The following is an 11,361-nucleotide window of genomic DNA, read 5'->3' as shown; positions in this document are numbered from 1 at the left end:
CTCTCTCTCTCTCTCTCTCTCTCTCTGTCTCTCTCTCTCTCTCTCTCTCTCTCTCTCTCTCTCTCTCTCTCTCTCTCTCTCTCTCTCTCTCTCTCTCATGTGTATGTGTGTGTGTGTGTGTGTGTTTGTGCGTTTGTGTGCGTGTCTGAGAGCGTGTCTGTCTGTCTGTGTGCGTGCGCGTATGTGTGCTTCAGTGAGTGCTTGAATGTGTGCGTGCGTGCGTGTGCATGTGGCTGCGCGTGCGAGCGTGTGTGTTTACGTGTGTGTCACTATGTGTGTGTTGGATCTAGTACTGTTCCTTTCATCGCTTGATTCCGCACGAAGTCTTAACCACGTGTTTCCTATAATCACGTGGTCCTGGATTTGAGTCCGACGGCGCGAGGGATCATAAAAGGTCCGAACAAGGCAAAAAGAGCCGACATCGGCTGTAGCCATTCGGTTGTCCGCTTCGGATTTTATATTCGATATATATTAAAGGCTGCCATATTCGTAGCGTTCATTAATTAATTCATATTGTTTACATGTGCCAATAATGTTATAAAACTGTACCTAAGGGGATATAATAACGATTGGCTGTAGCTTTCGAACACAGACAAAATTATTTCAGTATTGCAAAGTGGTGTTGATAGTGTCGAATGTAAACAGAACAGTCTCAAACGCCATCTATGGTTTACGAAACGTCACGAAGTGACGTCAACGGTCTAAAAATAGCCCAAGTCCTGGAGAACTGTTGCTAAACAATGCAATAAAGAATTAATTATTTCTCGTAATTGGTAAGGACTTCAAACCTAAAACTTTGCAGGAAACTTAATTTATACATCCCCGCAACGATGGGAAAAGCCCTGGAAGTAATTAAACTAATCAAATAGGACTATGTCAGCCTTTAAGTAGAAATGCACGTCTTCCCTTGCAGTGTTCAGGGCAACCGCGTGGTTAATTGCCGTCTACATGGCGTTCTCTTAGGGGCTCCGCTCACATATATATAACTTCAGCAGGACCGACGACGCACTGCAGCTTATCCCAGCCCGCTACACGTTGCATGAAAGGAAAACAGGCCAAGTACTCGTCATAATCCCTATCGCGGCATAAATAATAGGCAGTGCGTCGTCTGTGCCGCTGAAACTGCGCAGGTATATTCTGCCCATTACAATGAGTTCTCTGAGCCGTTTTTCATGGCGTCTATTCTGGGTTATATTAGCAAGAATATGAACCTCTTGGTCTTTGGACCCTCTATACATTTAAAGTTAGGGGTCCCCGGACCCTCTAGATGGATGGTCTGTGAGGAGCCCCGTTGTAGGCCTGTTTAACATTATTATGCATTATTTAATCGTTCCGTATTTCGTTCTTGAAATTGTATGAAATTGAGGTTCTTGTGCAATACGTCCGAATAAAAAGGTACAGCGATCAGTCACGCTATTCTTCTATTCAGTTTCGCAGAAGAAAAAAACTGACATTGAATTAGATATTATAACCACACACTAAAACAAGAACGTTTTGAAAATAGTAATAACCACACAATAACCACATCAATCAATAACTTTTTGAAAGGTTTATTCGACTGACCGAGCGAACAACCCTATCTCTATTTTAGGTTACGGTTAAAACGGTTTTAATCTTTTTTTCATAATTCTGAGCAGCTTTATGCTATTTCCTAAAATGCCAATGGTCCTTGCTAAACACACAGACACGCTATTACATCGAAGTTCAAGATAGCTGTTTTGTCCCTTAACGTGTTGAACAATAAATGATGTCAAGATGAACATTTTGTTTAAACTAAGAAGGAATCGAAACATTAACATTTTTGGCTGTCAGTGTAATGCTAGAGAGCAATATTTCTCTTCGCGCGTTGTCCGGAAAAAAAGTGGACGTTACAGAAGAACATTATAATTGTGATTTACAACAAAACAAAACAAAATTAAGCAGCTATATATATTTCATTATCAATTGCCTTCTGGGCGAATCTTCCGACGATCTTCCCATGGTAAAAATGGCTCACAAAGACTGACCCCCGGGTAACCTGGAAAGTCGACAATAGCACGCTCAGGAACGCAAGTCAAAAAGCTAAGCACATTATATCAAGATCTTTTTTTTTTTTTAACATGAAAAAATCTTCCAAATTGTCCAGTGCCAAAAGGTCGACATACAAACAATTTCAAGCACGGTTTATCCACTTCTGCAAAAGGCTAAAATATGAATCACTCAATTTGTAATGCATTTTCAATTTCCAATGACGTTTGCCATCGATTTTGAGGCCGTTTCTTGGCCTATGAAGCCCGGCCGACAGTTTCTCCTCAAGAGGGCAGGGAGGAAGAAAGAAGAACCTTTGAGAAAGATGAATTCTGCTTGGAAGTTCGGCCTATAAAACCTGTTCATCCTATCGTCTCGCATAAAACGCATCTTGATGCGCTCAGTGTGTGGGCAGTTGCGGCAATAAATCATTCAACGCTTATTCTCTGCAAATCCAAGTCTAATCGATTTTGGCCACACAAAATTGATAAGACATAGAAGAAGAAGAAGAAGAAGAAGAAGAAGAAGAAGAAGAAGAAGAACAAGAACAAGAAGAAGAACAAGAACAAGAACAAGAACAAGAAGAACAAGAACAAGAACAAGAACAAGAAGAACAAGAAGAACAAGAAGAACAAGAACAAGAACAAGAAGAACAAGAACAAGAAGAGAGAGAGAGAGAGAGAGAGAGAGAGAGAGAAAGTGAGAGAAAGTGAGAGAAAGTGAGAGAGAGAGACAGAGACAGAGAGACAGAGACTGAAAGACACACACACACACGCACGCACGCACCCACCCACACTGGGGCCTACAAGCGTTAATAAACTTACGACGTATTCATCCCTTACATTTCCACACACCCCTTGCGCGCCTCTCCTCCACCTCCACATATGCTTCAATCAGAAAGGCCAACAAGTTAACAACCAGTTTCTGCTGGATTATTGAGAAGTTTTGCGCACTCTAGTTCTCCTGCAGCGAAGTTTTCCCCTTCAGACATCGCGCGCAAGACAAACTACCGAAGAGGAGTACATTGATTTGTCTCAAGAACGGTCTTTTGTCGAAACGAAGACAGTAAGCGGGCAAAACATATTTCATGACAAAAAGAATCTGGGTTTCGTTTTTCTTTCCTGGATTTTAGGACAAATCAGCCTTACGGCTAGCCTTCCCACGCACAAACACAGACAACTATGCTAACACTGTACTCAGGCACCCGCATTACCACTAAAACAAACCAAGAACATCACAGATGGGTTATTTTCAAGAGCTGTACGTGTACCATTTTGTAACATGTATTTTCAGTCCTTTAAATGAAAATGATAATGTTTATTAAATGGTAGCTAAAATGTAGTCTCTTAAAAATTTTCAGTAATGCTCCAGTTAGATAATGATAAAGATATACACACAAAAAACATGGTAAAATATTTTGTCTTTTTGTCTTAAATTGTTAGTATTCAATTTTAAATTGTTAGTATTCAAATCCATGTCACAACCTTTGGTTTCCATGTTTCGAAAGCGATGTACTTTGATGATGTAATTTACTGAACGTAGACAAACAAAATGTGCAAGTACTTCTGATTTATTCTCTGAAGGCCAAGAATATATGGAACCACCATTTATTAATGAAATCAATTTGTATGATTAAAATGTTTCAGTCAAGTTAAGAAATATCACCCGCGTAACATGGTTTCCGCTCGTAAAAAGCTCTGGGGAATTACCCATTTACGTGGTGGCAAGCCGTTTGTTGAGAAAGTTTCACCTCATGTCAACTTTTTCGTTACCGTCATAATTTCCCTCACGTAATTTAATATCTGATCAGTCATTAATGAATCACATTAAAAATAAAATCGGCAAAATGCACTTCAGTAATTCATCGTTGATCAAATTATTAATATCGCCACACAAGGCTCTTCACGAAAAATAGATAAAGAAATCTAAATATTAAGAAAGAAGACAACACAAAGAAAAAGACCAGACAATAGCGATATATTTAAGCTGTTACACGCTGTGTAACGGGAGTGTGCAATCTAGTCCACAAAGCTGTTACCGGGGACATACTTATTTCACCATTTGGACCTATAACCAACGGCATCAACTGCTGCGTAACATTCACTTAAAGGGACAGTCCTCAACGGGAAACTATGGCAGATATACAACAGTTGCTGGCGAACCACTACACGGTCAACATTACAAGTGAACAGCTACCGAATGAGAAATTCTGGTATGAAAATAGCAATAAAGTAATATGCCCGTAATACAATTGCCGGCAGCATTTTAGCACGCACGCACGCACGAACGCACGCACGCACGCACGCACGCACGCACGCACACACCCCCACACACACACACACACACACACACACACACACACACACACACACACACACACACACACACACACACACACTGCTAAAACCGATCTGACAAATGAAACGGTTGACAGTGTTTCTCTGGGAAAAGTCTATACATTAATGCCCTTTTATGAGGATACCCTGCTTCTTTAACCGCTTTCAGTGATTTCGAACATCTTCTCCTTCTTTTTACATTTAGTCAAGTTTTGACTAAATGTTTTAACATTGAGGGGGAATCGAGACGAGGGTCGTGGTATATGTGTGTGTGTGTGTGTGTGTGTATGTGTGTGTGTGTGTGTGTGTGTGTGTGTGTGTGTGTGTGTGTGTGTGTGTGTGTGTCTGTGTGTGTCTGTGCGTGTGTGTGTGTGTGTGTAGAGCGATTCAGAGTAAACTACTGGACCGATCTTTATGAAATTTTACATGAGAGTTCCTGGGTATGATATCCCCAGACGGTTTTTTTTCATTTTTTGGATAAACGTCTTTGATGACGTTATATCCGGCTTTTTGTAAAAGTTGAGGCGGCACTGTCACACCCTCATTTTTCAATAAAATTGATTGAAATTTTGGCCAAGTAATATTCGATGAAGGCCGGACTTTGGTATTGCATTTCAGCTTGGAGGCTTAAAAATTAATTAATGACTTTGGTCATTAAAAATCCAAAAATTGTAATCAAAATTATTTTTTTATAAAACGATCCAAATTTACGTTCATCTTATTCTTCATCATTTTCTGATTCCAAAAACATATAAATATGTTATATTTGGATTAAAAACAAGCCCTGAAAATTAAAAATATCAAAATTATGATTAAAATAAAATTTCCGAAATCGATTTAAAAACAAGTTCATCTTATTCCTTGTCGGTTCCTGATTCCAAAAACATATAGATATGATATGTTTGGATTAAAAACACGCTCAGAAAGTTAAAGCGAAGAGAGGTACAGAAAAGCGTGCTATGCAGCACAGCGCAACCGCTACCGCGCTAAACAGGCTCGCCTTTCGTACGAGCGGCGGACTACGGTCATAGTGAAAAAATGCAGTGCGTTCAGTTTCATTCTGTGAGTTCCACAGCTTGACTAAATGTAGTCATTTCGCCTTACGCGACTTGTTTTTACATTTAGTCAAGTTTTGACTAAATGTTTTAACGTAGAGGGGGGAATCGAGACGAGGGTCGTGGTGTATGTGCGTGTGTGTGTGTGTCTGTGTGTGTGTGTGTGTAGAGCGATTCAGACTAAACTACTGGACCGATCTTTATGAAATTTGACATGAGAGTTCCTGGGTATGAAATCCCCGAACGTGTTTTTCATTTTTTTGATAAATGTCTTTGATGACGTCATATCCGGCTTTTCGTGAAAGTTGAGGCGGCACTGTCACGCCCTCATTTTTCAACCAAATTGGTTGAAATTTTGGTCAAGTAATCTTCGACGAAGCCCGGACTTCCGTATTGCATTTCAGCTTGGTGGCTTAAAAATTAATTAATGACTTTAGTCATTAAAAATCTGAAAATTGTAAAAAAAAATAAAAATTTATAAAACGATCCAAATTTACGTTCATCTTATTCTCCATCATTTTCTGATTCCAAAAACATATAAATATGTTATATTTGGATTAAAAACAAGCTCTGAAAATTAAATATATAAAAATTATTATCAAAATTAAATTGTCAAAATCAATTTAAAAACACTTTCATCTTATTCCTTGTCGGTTTCTGATTCCAAAAACATATAGATATGATATGTTTGGATTAAAAACACGCTCAGAAAGTTAAAACAAAGAGAGGTACAGAAAAGCGTGCTATCCTTCTTAGCGCAACTACTACCCCGCTCTTCTTGTCAATTTCACTGCCTTTGCCATGAGCGGTGGACTGACGATGCTACGAGTATACGGTCTTGCTGAAAAATGGCACTGCGTTCAGTTTCATTCTGTGAGTTCGACAGCTACTTGACTAAATGTTGTATTTTCGCCTTACGCGACTTGTTTCTTCATATATGTGCCTCGTACAATATCTTAGGTCTTTTTCAATTAATAGTGTTTGAAACCACATATTTCGTATTTCGCAACCACTTAGGTGCAGCTGACGCCTTCATTTCATAGCTGGTTGCATCAACATCTGTCCCGAAATTTACATGAAAAAGAAGAAGAAAACTCCAACTTCAGGTAGGTCAAATAGAAAGAGAGAGAGGGTGGGTGGATGAGTGGGGTGGGGTGGGGATGGACAGGCAGAGAGAGAGGCAGAGAGAGAGAATTGAATTGAATTGAATTGAACTTTATTTTACAAGGATTTAGATTTAAGGCTACGCCTTTTCTTACAATCTGTCCTTGGGACGCATAGACACACAATTATATAATTAACAACAAACAAACAAAAACAAAAACAAAATTAAAAATTAAAAAGTTAAAAAGTTAACCAACAAAAGGAGGTCGGAAAACGTGATAATAAAGATGACGATGATGATGATGATGACGATAATGATGATGATAATGATGATGATGATGATGATAAAGATGAGGCATGAAGAGCATACATATGTGGTTATTCATAAAATCAAATGCATACTATGCAGGTAATTATAAATACAAGCTGGTGGCAATCGAACATGTAGCAATAGAGTAACAAAAATATGTTCAGAATATACAATGCACAGCATATTTTTGACGTAATACTAAGTTTGGTAAGTCAAAAGGCGTTAAACTACTCAGACATTAAGTGGTTTTTTACACATTTTTTAAAACTTTTTAATGACTTTAGGTGCTTAAAGGATGATGGAAGTGAATTCCAAACTGAAGTACCCGAAAAAGCAAGACTGGTCTTATACAGGTCAATTCGTGGAATTGGTGGGATCAAGTTGACCGACCCATATCTGTGGGTAGCTTTATTAAATAATGATGTAATGTAAATCGGCACTTTACCGTGATACAATTTATGCATGAAAATGGCTTTGTTTAACTTGAGATGCTTTTCCAGTGGAAGAAAGTTAAGCATTTTTAATTTCATATCTGTTGAGGCATTATCCTTTACGATGAGTTTGGCCGAGCGACGATAGAGAGAGTCTAACTTTTTCAAGTGGACATCACTGCTGCCATCCCAGAGCGTCGAAACATAATTAATGTGAGGCATTACATGAGCATGGTGGAACATTTCCAGAGTCCTTCTGTCGGTATATTGCTTTAACTTGGATAGGAGGAAAACGTTCTTGGCTACTTTCTTGCAAATATGCTGTATTTGTGCCTGCCACTTGAATTCACAATCAAGAATTACCCCTAAAACGCGATGCTGTTGAACTTGTTCAATTGATTGCGTACCAATAGTAAGATTTAGTTTGAGTGGAGAAATCTGATGTTTTTGTCTGGTTGCAATTACCAGAGAGAGAGAGAGAGAGAGAGAGAGAGAGAGAGAGAGAGAGAGAGAGAGAGAGAGAGAGAGAGAGAGAGAGAGAGTGGGTGGGGGGGGGGGGTTGGGACAGGCACAGAGAGAGAGAGAGAGACAGAGACAGAGAGACAGAGAGGTGGGGGGGGGAGGAGGGGGGGGGGAGGGGGGGGGAGGGGGGGGGAGGAGGGGGGAGGAGAATCGGTGATCAAGTCACCATAAGTCAAGATAAAAGATTAAAAAAAAAACCCGATTGATATTCTTTGGCTTCTTTTCACCTTGTTTGGTGGTCACGATGATGACCAGATTCTTAAAAAAAAAAAAAAAAAAAGAGTTAAAAAATAATTTAAAACAAGTCGCATAAAGCGAAATTATTATATTTAGTCAATATATGGAACTCACAGAATGAAACTGAACGCACTGCATTTTTTTCTTTCGCCAAGACAAGTAAGCCATATAGGTTGGCCGTAACCCTCGCGGCCGATAAAGCGCTGGCACATTGTCTCTGTAACACAAACCCAATGAACCTAATTTGCATACAACGGATTTTCCTTAAGTTCATAAAATTGTGTCTATAATTTTGGATTCATGAGATGATAACACACACACATACACACAAACCGGTCAGGGAACCGATGATATACAATTAAAATACATACAAATAATATGTGATAAAACGCATACATAGACGATTTTACTTAGCAGTAATGATGTGAAACCATGCGTCCTGCACAACACGCAGCTTGATACGACGTTTGACGGGACAAATCAATATACGTTTAAAGGAAGAGTCACCGCTGATTTTAGTCATCAGGTGAAACAACGCGTTCTGCCCAGCACACAGCTTGGCGCGAAATTGGTTGACGCACAAGCATCGCTAGGTGCTCAAACATAGGTCTGCCAAATACTGGTACCTACCAGTAAAACAAAGTTTTAATTTTATTTATACTAAATAACACTGCCCAGCACACAGCTTGGCGCGAAATTGGGTGACGCACAAGCATCACTGGGTGACAAATACTGCATGACATGAGACATTTTAGTGAGAGTGATACATCACTGGTGAGCATGGTTACGAACTGATGTCATAACCAAATGCTTTCTCACGTTGATTTAAACTTCATACCATCCACCCCCCTCCCCCTAAAAAGGAATCAAATCCAAACAAAAACCGGAACCATAACAGAAACAAAAGAAAACAAAACGCGTGCAAAACCGTGTCCTTTTCAATCGATTTTGCAACCAGCGTCCAAGTTAAAAGCATTGCTTCCGTTCTTAGCTGATCTTCCGTGGACCATAAATATATCGCTTTCATCCTAATACCATTTTCAGGAAGGTGTCAAAGAGACACCGTACTGATTTCTTTGAGACAAAAGTCACCTTCCAACAACGGAAAGGTCTGAGGACAAAGACAGTTGAAACGGATCACACAAGACTAAGACACAAAAGAACGTCACGACTGCGTGGGTTAGGACTAACTATTGATTGCGCTGGGTGTTGTGTTAACCGGTCTTACAACGGGACCCCCGTTTTAATACTAAAATGTTTGAGACCTCCACCAAAACGTCCCACACCCTTGCTTCATCAACCCGACGACAACAACAGGCACCAAAAAAACACATACATTAACCCCCCAAAACATACAAAACAACACACAAATAAACACACAAAATGGACATCTGGATAGGGTGAACATGATTGTAAAACAAAGTTCGCTTGGTCGGTGAAATTCATGTGAGCCATGTTGTCAAATAGACATTTGCACGGAGAGGATGTTGATGTAAGATCAAGTATAATCATCATGATTAATGATAGTTTGCTTGCTGAGCCATGTTATCAAATGGACATACTGACGGAGAGAACGTTAGTGTTAAGATAAAGTACAATGATAGTTTGCTTGCTGAGCCATGTTATCAAATGGACATACTGACGGAGAGAACGTTAGTGTTAAGATAAAGTACAATGATAGTTTGCTTGCTGAGCCATGTTATCAAATGGACATACTGACGGAGAGAACGTTAGTGTTAATATAAAGTACAATGATAGTTTGCTTGCTGAGCCATGTTATCAAATGGACATACTGACGGAGAGAACGTTAGTGTTAAGATAAAGTACAATGATAGTTTGCTTGATCTGTGAATGTCATGTGAGCAATTTCATCAAACATACATCAGGACAAAGCGAACATTGATGCAAAAAAAATAATACAATGATAAATTGTTTGATCTGTGCAATGGAAGAGTTCGCTAAATGTTCTGCATCCGATTATGTTTGTCCGATTCTTACTGCAAGCCACAGCCAGATGTACTGGAGTTAACGATTATAAAGACAAGATATAGAGAAACAAACAAACAAACAACCAAACAGACAGAGTGAAATCTAAAAGCTCCTTTATTACATAAAGGCCGCTTAAAAAAATGCATACGTCCTTGCGAACGGGTCAGATGCATTTTTATTACATTTAGTCAAGTTTTGACTGTCTGTCTGTGCGTGTGTGTGTGTAGAGCGATTCAGACCAAACTACTGGACCGATCTTTATGAAATTTGACATGAGAGTTCCTGGGAATGATATCCCCGGACGTTTTATTCTTTTTTTCGATAAATACTTTTGATGACGTCATATCCGGCTTTTTGTAAAAAATTGAGACTTTGGTCATGAAAAATCTGAAAATTGTAATAATTTTCTTTATATAAAACGATCCAAATTTACGTTCATCTTATTCTACATCATTTCCTGATTCCAAAAACATATAAATATGTTATATTTGGATTAAAAACAAGCTCTGAAAATTAAAAATATAAAAATTATGATCAAAATTAAAGGCACAGTGCAGCTCACAGCCTTCGTTTTGCGTTTTTGTTGCAGCTGAGTGCATTTACAGTTCAAAAATCCTCCTATGGTAGTAAAACAAACCCAAAACTACCCAACGACGACATCTGTGAAGCTCGACAGTTTCTTGTTCACGCGAGTGCATAAATTAACCTAGTTATTACGTGGTGTTTGGTCGGAGTTCGATTCAACTGAGTGATTCCGGCCTCCATTTTGTTTTACACAAACTCATGATGACGTCTGACATAGTTTGCTAGTGACGTGTCTTTTTGTGCATGATTTGGTGATCTACCTGATCTAAATTTAGATCCAGAAATAGGTCAAAACCAGCCGGATCCGAGTACGAAATTAATTCGTTAAAAAATCGCAGTTCTTGACTCTTTGGGTGCAAGTCAATGAAACTTGGTAGTTCTTCTAACGGATAGCTGCCTGAGGTATGACTAAAAGCCCCAGGGGCTCCGTGCACCTGGATTTGACAAGTTCAGTACCTTTAAATTTCCGAAATCGATTTAAAAACAATTTCATCTTATTCCTTGTCGGTTCCTGATTCCAAAAACATATAGATATGATTTGATATGTTTGGATTAAAAACACGCTCAGAAAGTTAAAACGAAGAGAGGTACAGAAAAGCGTGCTATGCAGCACAGCGAAACCACTACCGCGCTGAACAGGCTCGTCAATTTCACTCCGTTATGCACAAGCGGCGGACTACGGTCATTGTGAAAAAATGCAGTGCGTTCAGTTTCATTCTGTGAGTTCCACAGCTTGACTAAATGTAGTCATTTCGCCTTACGCGACTTGTTCATGTCGATTAAGG

General features: G+C 39.2%; 1 protein-coding gene across 1 annotated transcript in view; it reads right to left on the bottom strand.

Moving 5' to 3' along the window:
• Window positions 1-11,361, bottom strand: part of LOC138965476 (ATP-dependent DNA helicase Q4-like) — a 430,431-nt gene that overhangs the window by 370,447 nt on the left and 48,623 nt on the right. The gene's annotated exons all lie outside the window — the stretch shown is intronic.

Source organism: Littorina saxatilis, linkage group LG1 (assembly GCF_037325665.1).
Source record: "Littorina saxatilis isolate snail1 linkage group LG1, US_GU_Lsax_2.0, whole genome shotgun sequence".
Classification (NCBI taxonomy): domain Eukaryota; kingdom Metazoa; phylum Mollusca; class Gastropoda; order Littorinimorpha; family Littorinidae; genus Littorina; species Littorina saxatilis.
The sequence above is the reverse complement of the archived record's forward strand: the minus strand, read 5'-3'. Positions and strand labels throughout refer to the sequence as shown.